Source organism: Aythya fuligula, chromosome Z, assembly GCF_009819795.1.
Source record: "Aythya fuligula isolate bAytFul2 chromosome Z, bAytFul2.pri, whole genome shotgun sequence".
Taxonomy (NCBI): domain Eukaryota; kingdom Metazoa; phylum Chordata; class Aves; order Anseriformes; family Anatidae; genus Aythya; species Aythya fuligula.
Genome location: NC_045593.1, coordinates 4,209,993 through 4,226,195, shown reverse-complemented (window position 1 = coordinate 4,226,195; position 16,203 = coordinate 4,209,993).

The window sequence follows — 16,203 nt, the reverse complement described above, 5'->3', positions numbered from 1 at the left end:
ATTTCTATATTTTTTTGTTTTTGCTGCTTGGAATGTGTGATTTATGAACTTCCACATTTTGTCTTTTATTTATTTACTTTTATTGTACTTTATTTTATTTTATTTCATTTTATTTCATTTCATTTCATTTTTTTATTTCCTAGAAAGACTAGCTTTAATGACCAGAAACCACTGCAGTTAGGGAGGGAGCAGGGCCATGCCAGCTTCCAGCATTCCAAGCCAAATCTCCATCCAATAGTTTAGATTTCTTTTCAACTGTATACAGTTCCATGGTTGGGTGGAGAGAGGAAAAGGGAGGCCCCAGAGTTTCTACAGCTGTCTGTGGCAAGTTTCTTTGCTTCTTTTGAAATTAAATTGCCTTTCTCAGAAGGTTGTCCCTGCCACCATCCATCATTGGACTAGTTTTATGTCATATGAGAGTAAAACAATTTTATTCCAAATTTCCAAGACAATTCCTATATGGACCAATCTGAGCTTTGCTCCAAATGAACTAGATTCTGTGACGGCTGCTTTTGGGGTCTCTCCAAGTTTCTGCATATTCCTGTAAACTTCCAGCTTCTAAGAACTAAGTATTTTCAACATACTAAGATTTCTCTGAATTACCCATTTTAAAATTTAACCTTCTTTGCCTATCACAAAAGATACTGAATGATGAATCTTCAAGCCTGTGAGATTGTCCTCAGTTATGCAGAGTTAAGAACCCAGTGAGACCTGGTGGTGTGCACACTCTAATTTAGACTATCCAAGGGATTTGACAACAGAGTACAGTTACACTGATCAGTTTACTGCTGAGTAAAGTGTAGGTGAATGAAATCTCAATGAGACCAAAGATTTATTAGAAGATTCAGGGAAAAGCAGAGAAAAGAAAAGAGAAAAGAAAAGAGAGAAGAAACGATCAAGTGCCCTTTTCCTCTGGACTTCTTTGATCCCACGACACTCACTTTCCAAAAAGGTATATGTTTATTTGTTTGTTTGTTTGTTTCTTCCCTTAAGAAATGTAGGTTATCTTCATTTTCAAAGTTTTCTTCTTGCCACTTTCCCTAAGTATTCTGCATTAACATCATCACAATTTTATTTCATTTATTTTCTCTCAACTGTTTGTTACAAAAAAAAAATCACCAAGTTCCACGTTTCTCCCTCCCTGACCTGACAGTTATGCCCATGAACACCTTTTTTCTTTTATTTGTTATTTTGTAGGCTCCAAATAAGAAGGGCACTGGACCTGCCATGGAATATATGTAGGTATGTGCTTTGACCTCATTCCATGTAGGTCTTGCCAGGTGCATTTTCCGGCTTACTGCTTTAGATGTTCCTTTTAATTTTTCCAGTGTGCCAGATGTTCCCTGCATTGCATTCTCCCTGGGTGGATATTGAGGCAGAGCCCTCCTTTCTCCCAGGCTCAGCCACAGCTGTGAGCTGATAGAGATGCCTCCCCTCTCTGCTGTGAGCTTTAATCGGGTTCTAAAGTTTCATTATCAGAGTGATCCATTCTGGAAGATATTTCACACCCCCTAATCCCCAGGCAAGTCCTAACAACCTTTTTTAATACTTTTTTTTTTTTTTTTTCCCTCTTTTCTTTTCCTTTTTTCTTTCTCTTTGATGATGTTCTGCAGGTGCTCTAGCAAATACAAGGCTCCAAGGCCTGCATCTCCCAAGACTGCTGCAGTTTTTAGCTCTCAGCCACCATTCCGGGAGCCACTCTCCTTTTCATGGCCAACAGCTGGTCTTTTTCAGGAGTCGTTGGCACATAGTCAGGGAACTCTGATCATATGCCTTGTAAGATGCTTAGTGGCTGACATCATTTGCCAAACGCCAGCTTTCCTTGACAGCCTTTTTCTGGTATTTCCAGCTCCACAGATCCTTGGCTGCTGGGTGTAACTCCCCATCATTAAAATGTAACTTTGGGCTCCTTCATCACAAAAGTAGGTTCATGAGGATGCAAGAGAGTGTAAAAGAAAATCATCTGAAATTTTCCCTGTGATTTATGTGCAGATTATCCCTCAGAGATTTCCAATAGCTGGTATATGCTATGTTAGCAGCTAACATCATTAATGAATGCATGTTAGCTAATGAAATTGCAGTGATTAGAACTGTAACCAACCCTATCACTGCAATTATTGTCCATAATAATTAATTTACAGTTACAGGAATGCATTAGGAAGTGTGACTGATACTACATTTTGCTATGTGGACACCCAACATTTATTTAGCTCACCATCTTGCAAACAATGTTTAAAGTGCTTTCTTTCTTTTCTTTCCACATAATTTTTCACTAAGGAATGTCTCAGGATTTTGGTGTAGTATGATTCACAAGTGAATGCCTCAGGAGAGAGAAGAAAGTCCTAACTGCTGTTTTAAATGGTGTGGCTTCTAAAAATTTACTGCCAAAGGACAGCAATAGATGGTGACCTCCTAAATGTCAAAATATCACCCCAATGACTCTGTGTCAGGCCACAAGATCTGAGCTTAACTAAGCCAAAGTCTTTATCCTCTCACAGTTTGAATCAGCAGCATTTTAGTGTTAAAAAAAAAGAAAAAAAAAAAAAAAAAGTTTTCATCTAGCGTAGGTAGTGATGGGTCATTATTTCAAACATATCCTAAATTTAGTCCTTGTTGCTGTCATGATTCATCCAGCCATATTGCAATACAGGAAGTAGAGGAAAAGCATCACTGTGATGTAAATAACCCCCTACTCCTCAATATCTCTCTGGCTACATATTTTTTTAAGCTCTTTGGCATATAGATTGCACCAGATTCAACTTCCTTATGTTCTTATTGCTGTTTTGCACCAAAATATTCATCAACTCAAATAGAAATAAAAAGTAGGTAACAAACAAGTGGTCTTATACCTCCTCTAATGAATCAGTATAGTCTAAGCATACAACAGAGACAACATATTAATATACAAAGTACTACTAGGGAGATACACGAGAAGCAGCAAATACCTCATGCTCACTCTACAAGGCTTAACATTTAAGAGAACTCCACATAGTGGAAAGTGTTCCCCAAACCAGCACTGACAAGAACCATGGCACCCGTACAGTGGCACTAAGTGTATAGGACCTCAAAAACTCTCTATGTTCATGAGTGTTTGAAAAGACCCTCATCTTAGCATGTCTAAAATAGCCTGGCATTACCATAGCTCGACTTGCTGGTTCCCCAGTTAATTTGGTCAACACCATCTTGGAGATCTCTGGAAAATTCTGTTTTATGAAAGAAGAAAAAGCCAAACTGTGAGTAGCCACCTAGATTGCAGCAGCTCGCCTACTTCCTCCAGACTTTGCTGGCAGACTAATTATTCTTGGCCAAATGATGCAGGGAACTAATTCTTCAAAAAGGCAAATCAAGTGTTGTGTTTTTGTTTGTTTGTTTGTTTGTTTCCTTACTGGAATTGAAGTCTTGAAAGTGTAATAATTTTCCAAATGATTGTATTAAGAATGACAAAGAGAAGAAAATCATCAGGGCATCATTGTCTTATCCTGTAATAAGGTCAGAGCTGAAACTGCTGGTACCACTCAACTGTCAGCAGAGTCAGTGAGAAATTGAGGTCCCCAGTCTTGCATGCTTTGCCTGGGGAATGCTCTTTACATATTAGTTATCTAGCTTCCCCTTCCCGCCCTCTTCCCCCTGACTTTTTTTTTTTTTTTTGACTCTGTAGAGAAAACCACTAATGCGGACATTGAGGCTTCCAGAAGACCACTTAGGTTGCTCCATTCCCGTGCAGTTAAACAACAATGTTCTCCAATATTTTTATTAGAAATATGTGAAAGAAAGACAATGGTCCAGAAATTGTTCTTGAGAATAATCAAAACTGTAATTGTAACAAGTACGACAGCAATTGTTTGAGAAAAGAGAAAACAAACAAAAAAACAAAAAAGAGCACAAATTTATTATATATATATATATATATATTTTAGTGGGGGGGGGGGGAGAGAGAGAGAGACACCTATATTTACTTGCTTTTGCCAGATTTAACCACACCAAGAAAACACTATTCACTGTTAAAGCTCTTGTATAGTCCAGTGAAGCTACTTTAAAAAGTTATCCCTTTTCTGGAAGGAGAACCTGAGCCTTGAGAATCCGTAACCTGTTCTCACTTAAATATTGCCTGAAGGTACCTGAAGACATGAGTTATGGAACAAAAGAAAAATCGGAGTAGCAAATTCAGTCCTAACAATTCTGACATACTGTCTCCTGCTGAGCTGTCACCACCTAGCAAATTCATTGTAATGTTCCTTGTTGTAATTCAGGTTAAAGTCATAGGTGCATAGCTGACCATATTTAAATGATATGTCCTTGGTTAAACACATTTATTTCTTAAGCAAGACAAATCACGGTTTATCAATGTTATTTGCTTTCACCAAGTTAATGGAATCACAGTATCTTTTACGATGGAAAGAACCTGAGGAGACCTTTACTCACTGCTCAAAGTAGGGTCAAACTTTAATTTAACTGGGGCTTTGTCCAGTTTGATCTTGAAAACCTCCAAGAACTTAGATTGCATAAACCTTCTGAGCAACTATTTTCAATCTCTGACAGCTCTCCTGCTGAGAAGTATTTTATTTATAACAAGGCAGACTCTTCCTTGTTCTAGTTTATGATCATTTTCTGATATCCATTCATCATGCATATCCATAAAGTACAGTTTCATCTTAATGATAAATTCTACTGTTTTGAAATGAGTAGTTCAATTTGGAAAGTGATAAATTTCTGCATAAAACATTTAATAATTTCAAAATATTTTAAATGTTTTTGTTTCAAGATGACATATAACTATTAAAAATATATAAAATATAGTGTGGATGAGGTCTTATTTAATTAAAAAAGGAAGTGTTTTGTTTGTTGTTCTATTGGCCCCTAAACTGAAAAAAAGTGTACATTCACAAAGTTCTAGGTAAGTTTTAAATTTATACTGTTTTAGGAACTGAAGGTGTAATATAGGGGTGGCTAGCCGGGGGGAGGGGGCCGGACTGCTCGGGGTTAAGCTGGGCATCGGTCAGCGGGTGGTGAGCAATTGCATTGTGCATCACTTGTTTGTACATATTATTATTACTTTCCTATTATCACCATTGTAACATTATTATTATTATTGTTATTATTATTTTGTTATTATTATTTTCCTGTCTTATTAAACTGTCTTTATCTCAACTCACGGGCTTCACTTTCCATTTCTCTCCCCCGTCCCAGAGAGGGAGGGGGGAGGGTGAGCGAACGGCTGCGTGGTGTTTAGCTGCCAGCCGGGTTAAACCACGACAAATTGATAGAAAAGTTCTTTTCTGTCAACTAAAGAGAATAATACAACTTTCAGTCTACAAGAAGAGCTGTAATTTGGAAAACACAACATGTGATGGAAGTGGATTATAGTACCATTCCTTTCTGATGTATTACTTCACTGTTACTGTAAGCCTTGTCTTTTTAATATGGATTTAATAAAGTCAGGCACCACAAGGAACTCTGATCTTTTCAAATTGAAGAACGCAAAATGTTTCCATAACTGAACCTCTTAATTGCTGAACAAGGAGTCAAGCTCTTTCCTGCTTTGGATTGGAAAGTGTTTTCATTTTATGTGTGTAGTGACAGAATGTATAGACTTCATGTCTGGGTATAGGGATGGAAAGTAAATTCTAACATACTTTGAAGTTTATTATAACGGAACTGCAGAGATTCTTTCTTCTCTAGTGCTTCAAAACCATGCTTCCATTTCCTTGCATCCTTCCAGGATAAAGGGATATTCATTTTTCCTACAAATACCGGTTTGGATTATAAAATGGTCTGTAGATGATTTCTTTTTCAGAGCTGGAATTCACCAACTGAGAAAATCTAATAGAAACTACTTCCTGGCCAATCCCATAGTACAGTTATGACACAGGAAATATAGTAGCCTGTGGAAAATTCTGAAGCAAATGACATCACCTGGATTTCCAAGAAGTTTCTGAAAAATAAAAATAAATAAATAAAAAGGCAAATATTTGTCACACTTGCAGGTTCATTCATAGCTAATAACTGGTGGGATCTGCAGTCAACAAAGTGCCTAAATTTATGGAACTTAGAAGTGTTGTAGATGCTGAACAAAATAATCTTTAGGCTGGATGTGCACACAGGGATTCAGTGCAAGAAAAAGGCTTTAGTTTCTGAATGAGTGTGATGCTATGAGAAGACTGTATGAGTTGTATTTGATTGAATTCAATTGTATGTATGAGATGATTTCGATTTAGAACAGCAATTGAGGTAATACCTCTTGCCCAGGTCCTACTATGACTGTTGGATGCTGATGCTGCTTTATCTGATCCAAAAATAAAACCTTGGATACACCAAGGAAAGATCACTTTGAAGATCCTCTGGTGATATTATTTTTATGTTTTTCCTTATCATTTGCTACCATCCAGTGTTGAAGTAAAGAGACCAATCACAAGAGGTCTTTGATTTGAATCAGTTCAGCCATTATGATTTTGCTTTTCTTTGTACCATCTTTTTTTTCAAAAGTGCCACAAAAGTCTTGTGTGCAGTGCAGTTGATGGTGTGTAGAGATTGATACTTGATCAATCTCTAGACTAAAAGTAGGAATGTCTTTGATAACTTATGTTAGTAGGACACAATATTAGACTGCAAAATTAGTAGAATAAAATGGGTTTCCATGCAATATGTAGGCTTGAAAGCCATTGGTAGACACTTTGTAGCAAAGAAAATAGGTATTTTCCAGCCACAGACAGTGCCCAGCACATTGCCTCCTCAGTCCCCACCCAGCTGGCAAGACTTATCCTGTCCAGGTTAGTGTTTACACTGACACTGCTCCAGGAGGTGTGAGCCTGACCAGACATCAGTGCCGTCCTCCCAGCTGCTCTGCAGAACCAGTGCTCTCTTCTGTCCGCTGCGTGCAGCAGCCATCTGAAATGACTCTGAGAAACTCCACATAAGGAAGCATTTTGATGGCTGTTGTGAAGCATAAAGGGACACTAGCATTTTTGGATAAAAGGGGAGAATTTGACTCAAGCTCTTTTGAATTCTGTAAGGTTTTTAATGACTCAGCTCAGCATGGAAGATTTATTGCCACCTATCAGTCATCCCCCTCCCTAACTCTGCTAGACTTTGACAGCATTCAGAATCTGGTTTACCACAGATTGAAAAGATCTGTAGTGTTCTTTTGGTCCCCAACCAGCATTATTATGACATACATGTATACACTGTGTGCCTCCTTTTATATATATTAATAAATAAATAAATAAATAGGGTTCAGGCAACTAAACAAACAAACAAACAAACAACAACAACAAAAAACACCTTAAACCCTCACTAGATCAGATTTCTGATTTCACTTCAGACAAATACAATCCTAACCAAATGGCACAGCAAAGGGGCTGTGGCACTGAGTGGTGCTCAGGCAGAACCAGTCTCAGGCAGGTGAAAGTAATATATACATCTGACACTGTTATGAACAGTACCAGAGGGAGGCAGAGGAAAGTGAGTGTGAGTGTCAGGAGCACTGCTAGGGTAACTTGGTAGGCATAGCCTCAATTCCTCGTTCTCTCCTCAGACTCTTCTCCCCATGACAATCATATAGTGAAGCATTCACCCCTTTGACTTTTGCCACTTCACTTGTGGCTGTTTAATCAGTTAGTCTCTCCCTAAATGCAACAAAGAAGTAAGTATACCTAGAGGATAATCTACCCTATCCAGAAATAAATGTGGAAGAACAGCTCCTGGAGATCTCTTCACCCCATTTGCTACAGAGGAAACTTCAGTGACTACTCAGAGTGGGCAACTCACTTTCAGATGGCTGAAGTTAAGAACAACCATTATTTCTACCCCCTGTCCATTGGTATCCCATTTAGTCAGAAGCTGAGAAGAGCACAGAGGAGAAATGAGAGAATAAATATTTAAAATGAAGGTAGGTATATAGATTAAGGATGATCAGTATGGAAAATATCTCGCTTCCCTCCCCAGTGCCTAGCTTTGGAACAGTACACAGCATAAGTACTCTTATTCACATTTGCTCTATAGGGTAAGTGTATTGCTTACCCTCTCTTGTTTAAATGTTACAGCCACAAAACGAGCTAGTAAATTTCTGGCTGACATGCCTGACGGAGCAATAAGTAAAAACAGGAAAGCATCTATTACATATTACCCTGAATTTATCAGCTCTCCCTTCAAAAGGGGAAATAACACAAGGCAAATTGTGGGAAGTTTTTTTTTTTTTTTTTTTATCTGCTAGAAAAATATGCCCTGTGCCCCAGTCAAAAAACAAGCTGTTGTGAAGTAACCACATTATTTAAAGATACAAGTCAAACAGGAAGAGGAAAACCAAACAAGCATGGCTTGAAAATTTCCCACAAGTGTGATCTGACAGTCAGAAGGCAGTGATGGACGTGCTGACAGAGCCTGGGCTGCAGGGCTTTTCCAAGGCCAGAGGGCTGGGAAAAGGAATGAAGGGGACTCTTTTCCCTTGCAAATATATTTCTATATATTTCTACTGTTTGCTTTACTGATGTTGTTAAAACCAAATCAATATGTCAGCAGCTGAGATTTTACCTCATTTTCCAGCCTCAGGTCAATCCTAAACATGGAGGTGTGTCTGAGATACCACCAGCTACCAATGCAAGAAACCACAGGCAGTATTTCTTAGAGTGAGCAAGCAAGTTTAAGCCACACTCCTTTAAACACTTCAGTCCGTGAATAATTTAAAAGAAACTGAATTTAAAACTGAATGCCACATAGTGGCAAACATAATGTTTGATCACTTTGAATATCTTGGCTGGTGAAAGGGTCCATGTGGACCCTTTTGGCTGGCACCTTGAAAGCACATAGTATGAACCATGCCCCTTGAGAGATTTTGTGATGAAAAAGCTGCCCCACTATTAGGATGGTACCACTTCTCATTTTATAGTCTGTTTTCAGGGCTACTACAGAGCTCTTATTTGATGTGATAATCCTTTATCTCCTCAGTGTATATAAATATCTGAGGGGTGGGGGACTGAAGGATGTAGCCAACCTCTTCTCAGTGGTTTGTGGGGATAGGACAAGGGGCAATGGCTGCAAGTTAGAGCACAGGAAGTTCCGCACTGACATGCGAAAGGACTTCTTCATGGTGAGGGTGATGGAGCATTGGAACAGGCTGCCTAGGGAGGTTGTGCAGTCTCCTTCTCTGGAGATATTCAAGGCCTGTCTGGATGCCTACCTGAGCAGCCTGCTCTGAGGAACCTGCTTTGGCAGGAGGGTTGGACCCAATGATCTTTTTAGGTCCCTTCCAACCCTTACAGTTCCGTGATTCTGTGATTTTGTGATTCTGTGATTCTGTGATTCTTACTGTAATGTTTATGTTTGTTTATTTTTCCTTTTCCTTTTCAAAACCAAATCAAAATCCTATAAGCAACAAACAGACAACTCTGGCAGATTTTTGTTTGCTTTCTTTTACACAAAGATACCACTCTGCATATCTCAATGATTTGCAAACCATTCTTGATGAATCATCCACATCCACATCCAAAAGAATGGGAAGTTAAAAGTGTTTTATACAGTAGGATAGATCCTAATTCAGTTGATCTTGTTCTTCCTATATGCATAAGCCTTTTCAAGACATCTACTTTAACATATTTTATTTAAAGTGAATTAAGGCCATATTTAATGGATTTTATAGGCTTTCAGGTCAGAAACTATTATCATAATCATCAGAATTAACCTGTGCCATAAACTTCTCAAGCTACATACCATTAGCCAGATATTCCTTGTTTAGAGGAGATAAATTCTTTCCAGCTGTGAAAATGAGGGGGGGGGAGGGGGGAAATAAAAAATTAACAACATGACATATCTTCTATAAAAGAAGTCTATAAAAGAGTCTTGGTTTTAGAGAGTAAAATTATATTATGAATTAATTCATTGGCCAAATTTTACTGTTTCAATAATTCAGATTACACTCACTTTAAAATGAAATTCCAGATTTCAATCAAAAATCCATTTTGTGTTCCCATTTATTTATTTATTTATTCATTCATTTTCAAATTCCTGCAAGGAATACACATGCCACAGAGCTGTTTTCATCCCAGCTCTGTAATGCCATGACTTTATACCAAAGACTGAGGCAAGTATTTGGCCAGGGAATCATTGTCCATATATTCATATTGCAGTGCATAACATGCGTACTAGATTATAGTTTGAAAAAGAAACTGAAAATCTGGTTTAATTTCAGAATGAATTTTGCCAACGTATGATTTTAGTGTTTTTGTTTCTAGGTAGCCTTCTAAGCAGGATTAAAGACACACAATACAGAGCAAAAGATCATCAGCCTCTTGACATAAACTACTTTGCTGAAATACTACTTTTTTTAGCATGTTTTCACATTTATCTGGTTTCTCTGACAAAATGTATTGCCATGAAGAACCAGATTAATACACATGGAGACTTTATCATTAAAGAAATACAAGATGGTTTATTTTATTATGACCAGCAAGAGGGCTACATTTGAAGTACAAACAGCTACAGTGTTCTCTGAGCTCATATTCCTCTGTGTGGCACATGGCTAACTTGTAGTAACCTGGATCCTGAAACTGGGGCAATGCATTTGTTTAAATCCTCAGGGAATAAACTACTTCAAATCCAGGTGCTTAATGGCATAACCATGTGTAAACTGAAATGCACAACATACATTCATCCTGCTATTAAAGAAGCACATTAAAAGGAAAAGAATGAGGAAAGTAAGTCAGAAGAAACCTCAAGAATTTTCATCCTAGTAACAATTCAGATTTTGTTGATGATGTTATGTATGACCAGAATTTTACCCTTGAATTCAAGCTGACACTAAAACACTTCTTGGAGGAGAAGCTAAACTCAGCTCCTGATGTTAAGAAGCCAGAATAAAACAAATGATTTAGCCCAGCACCTCCACTCTGACCCTGGCTCAGGGAGAGATGTAAACACATTCTTCACTCTCCCTGGGTACACTAAGTGCCCTTGCTGCATGCTTTCCTGCCAGCTGCTGCAGAGAAACAGACAGGCAAGGCAGAAAGTCAGAAACCACAGAATAACATGCCCTGAGAAGAACTAGCTTCCCCTCAATCAGATAGGAATAATGCAGGTGAATTAATAGTCAAATACTGCAAGAAAACTAGGTGTGTCACTTAGACCCAAATCAAAGTGCTGGAATTCTGATATATCCCAGCCTGGTGAGACTTGCCAAAATTTTCAGTATCACTGTTTGACCCCTAGTCTTAGCAATCTAGCTGGGCTGAGCTGCTTTACATACGTCATATCTTAGATTTAGAAAGTTTGGTGAAAAATCTGCTGAGACAGATTTGATAACAAGAGATTAGCTTAAATACTGTCTCTGCATACCTGATCAGAGGTGAAGCTGTGTCCAGACCGAACAAATCTTTAGTTTCTTTTTTACTAGTTTCATTGTTTCCTTCTCCTTCTGGTGGAGGAAAAACAAGACAAAAATATTTTTTCATGGTATTTTGGCACTTCTGTTTCCTGTTGTGGCCAGAACCTAGAAGTTAAGAAACTTGTGTCTGAAACAATTGAAGTAGCACTGGAAAATTCAAACAGGAAGCAAGAAGTATTTTTTTTAAACAGTGAGGACAATTAATCACTGAACAGCTTTGCCAATGGATGTGGTGGATTTGCCATCATGTTAGTCTTAAACTCCAGTGTCTTTTTCATCTAAGGGTTTCTGATCTAATTTAAAGTATTAGTTTCAACACAGAATGGGTAAGGTAAAATTTTCTAGCTTAACTAGATTATTACAATGATCCCTACTTGTCTTAATGCTATGAAAACTTCAGAAGATTCATTTTAGGGAATATTCTTTCACAAACTGCATCGTGGGAGGTGGAAAGAGGGTAGATATAAGCCAAACATTGCAGTACTTCATGGGTAAGGAACTCTGCTACCATGAAGGTCATTAGGATTAAAGTCGGTGTTTTGTGTCAGGTGTAGGTAGGGATTGAAAAGAGTTCATTCCTTAAATGAACATCCTTACCTGTGTTCAATTTATTGTATTTACAGATACTTCTGTCACATGACCAGACTGACTCTCTGACTTTAGGATTCATATTTGGGAATGTTGAAAATTAATTGCCTTTTCTTTCTGATTGTTATAAATGAAGTCTCGACTCAGTCTGAATTTAGTAATATTTATAAAAGACAAGTAAACAGCACTGGGTGTGCAGGGAGTCTATGCTCTACCAACACGCACACGCGAACATCAAACATTCTAAATATACAGAACATCGCTTTTACATAAGTCTATTACTATTAATGTCCATGACTGGGGGAGCATAGTTGGCCTGGTTGAAGTGCTCCCATATCTTCCATGACTTACAACAGTCTCCATTTTCCAATCCTTTTCCTGATTACAAACACCGGAGAATTCCAGGGCTCATCGTGGGAACATGTCTCGCTTTAAGTTGTTAAGCAACTCGGTCTTCGGGCCTTATGTATCCTAATCTTCCTGGATCGAAGGGAAACATACTCAATTCCTTTTCAAAACCAATAGGGCCTGGGTCAAAAGGCACGTCCAGGTCATCAGGGGGTGTAACAACAAAAGCCTTCGATGGCTGTAGCAGCAGAAGGGCCCATGGTGTAGCAGTCATATCAGTAAACGAGTCCACAGCTCCCTCACTATCTGGCAAACCACACGTTTCTGACTGTGGTCCCACATAGCTCTTTAAGGCCTCAGAGATTGCTTGCCAGGTGCTGAGCAATCCCACTGCAACCTTGTCGTTTTTAGTAGCAGAGTCCTGCACCTTGACCTCAAATTGGTCCCATATTTCAGGATCATAAACCATCTGATTGTTAATAAGGAGAATAAGCTGTAAGGTTACCAGGACAGTCTTTTTGTTTCTAAGGATGTATGATTCCCCATAATGCGCAACTACTTACCAGCGAGGGGCAGTTGTGTGCGACGGTCTGCTTCTCTCAGCTTGAGCTTCTCTCCAGCTCTGGTGCGCCTATTTCCAGCGACTTTCTGTATGAGTTACTCTGAGCTGTTTGCTGAGTTGGCCAAACCTATCTTCATGAGGCAATCAGTGTGCCTGTTCCCATCCTGGTCTCCATTCTGCTAGCCTGTCCCTATTCTTTCCTTCTTCCTATTTCTTTATTGATGACATAACTTCATTATATCGTGTTGCCTTTTTCGTCTTGAGGACAGGCTCCCCTCTTATACCCTTCTCTCCACAGCAGTCCTTTTCAAAAACAACTTTTCATTGGTCAAACAACTTTGCATATAACAGCAACAGCAAAAACCCATCAACTTCCATGCCTTAATGGCTGGAGACCAAGCAACCCAAGACTGAGTGGCATCTCCTGAATCACCCTTCTTTGTTCCGACTAAACTCTTTTACATTCCTGATGGCCTCATCGTTAAAAGTCTGATGTTACCATCAACCATGGGGCTTGCTGACCCCCATGGCCACACTCTCACACCTCCCCCTTCTTTATTAATATCAACCATCTTCTTGACATGAATTATTACTCCATATATCACACAATGCAGAGTTAGGGACCTGACTGTTTAACTTTCAGAGCAGTCCTAACTCCTCGGCACTGGCAATAGCTTGCTTAGCCATCTTGTTGCTGGTGGCAGCTGCCCTTTCATAGTCACCTTTTTCACCTGTTAACAGGATCTGGTGTTTCTAAGTCATGACTGGATGTCCCACAGAACACAGGACCCCAGGTGAATGACTTAGTTTTGAACTTTTCTGTCAACAATCACTAGGGCTATTCTTTTATAGGCATATAGATGCCAATAAGTCTTTATTAGTTTGTTGTCTAGACAGCTTTAAGAATCCATGGCTTAAAAGCCACACAAAATGTACACTCAAAATATCGACCTTTTATATTTTATAGTTTGATTTCATTGGATTTGAAGCAATCTGCTCCACCTAAATGTCTGTAAATATGCATAGGCTGTGCATAAAAGGCTTTCAAGATCTTGAAGACAGTTCCAGCAAAGCACACATGCATGAAAGCAGCCCCCCACCTCCACACCCACACATACAGTAATAGAGGAAGGAAAGACTTTCAGTTTCACTAGGAACAGAAATGCCTGTTTCTACTCTCAGGGAAAAAAAAAAAAAAAAAAAGAGCAACTTCATAGAAACATCTGGGTGAAAGAGAACAGGAGAACAGGAGGTGTCAAGAGAAGTCAAAATAACAACTCATATCACATGGTTTTGATGTGAATGTTTTTGACACATTTATCATACTTGCCATTCTGGAGGAGCAGGGTTAGATGTATGCCAGGTAAAAAAAAGCAGCAGTGAGAGCCCTCTCTTTTCAGAAAGAGGCAGACTCATTTAAAGAATCCACATTGCATTTCTGAGCATAGCAAATCAGCTGTAAATGCAATTTTACAGTAGTTCTAGGGAGAAAATATGGGTGGGGCACAGTGCAAGAAGAGAGAAAATAAGCAAATGGAGAAATAAAGAGACAGACTAGTTGTAACAGGAGATGAAGAGTTATAAAATAAAAGGTTCCTCTCATCTTGCTAATCTTGTACAGAAGGGACTACATATATATTCTACCAAAACTTTCTTTGTGGCTGAACAATTTTTTTCCTACTGGTTTTGAAGCTCAACATTTTTTGCAAACATTCAGAATGAAAATACGAACTGTTTGAAAAACTTCAAAGTTTTCTAAACTTATTTGCATAGGAAACTATATAGTACTTATCTCCATGGTATCTAAACAGCAGTTTAGAAGCAGAAATTACAGTAAACCAGTAACAGATGGAGAAAAATAATTTTTCAGACATATTGTGATTAAATCAGTGGACGATATTGTAAGTGTTGTTCATCTGTCTGTAATGTAGGTTTAAAAATTCTTGCAATTCTTTCTAATTTTATGGCTGCCTTGAGAAAAAGACACAGGGTTCCTGTTTATGATGAAATATACCAAAAAGAGAACATTACAAAATCATCGTTAAAGATGATATGGGGCCTAGAGCATCTTCCCTATGAGGAAAGACTGAGAGACCTGAATCTGTTCAGCCTTGAGAAGAGAAGACTGAGAGGGGATCTTATTAATGTTTACAAATAACTTGACTGTGGTAGACAGAGGGATTTGGCCAACCTTTTTCAGTGGTCTGTGGAGATAGGACAAGGGGCAATGGCCACAAAATGGAGCACAGGATGTTCTGCACCAACATGCAAAAGAACTTCTTCACGGTGAGGGTGACGGAGCACTGGAGCAGGCTGCCCAGGGAAGTGGTGGAGTCTCCTTCTCTGGAGATATTCAAGGCACATCTGTACATGTACCTGGGCAACCTGCTATAGGGAACCTGATTTGGCAGGGGGTTGGACCCGATGATCTCTTGAGGTCACTTCCAGCCCCTACAATTCTGATTCTCTGATTCTGTGATTATATACTAAAAAGATAGCTTGAGAAGTAAAGTTGCTCCAATTGATAGCTGCCTTTTGTCTCTCCTTTGGATCACAGCAATGAACTTTCTCCAAGGCAATTCTGCAAGACAGAGACCTATTTCTGAGCAGCAATGTGGATGTGAGCCTGTCACTGTCATATAGCCTCTGGACCAGAAATTGGTCCTTGACTTCTTTGTTTAGCTAGAAAGACATATCAACAACTCCTTCAGGTATGAATCGCTCTCAACATCTTTAATAACTACATTTGCTTGCATGCTTTCTGTTTAGAAATGCCCTTTCTGTTACCAAGAAGAAAAATGACTCCCTGTGAGCCTCCAAACAAACTGAAGGTTATCATGGTAAAAAGGCTTAGTAAGAACATTTCTTGAAAGGAGACAAAATAGGAGGAGGATGAGAACTGAGAGAATTTCTACTTGAACTTACGAAGTTGTGCTAATGTCAGAGATGGGAACGAGGAAAGAGGGATATATAAAAAGAGACAAATTCAAAGCTCTAACTCCGGATACTATTAAGCAGTGAGTTTTTCTTGGGAATGTAACAAGGCCAGCATTTCATGTGACAAGCCTATATATTTTCTATCTGGGTTACTATTCTACAAAGCATAGGACTTATTATAATCTCACTTCATTAAGCTTTATTCACTTTGTTACTACAGTATCCAGTGAAGATCTATGTTTTTGTCCTGGTCAGAGTTCAGAAGTTTTTTCATGCCCTTTTGTGAAAAATACTTCCTTTTCACTCTTCCTTTCTCACTTTTTTTTTTTTTTTGTTTCTACTAAGACTTGAAAAGGATAAGTTTGAAAACTGAATAATTTGCTTTCTTATCTATTTG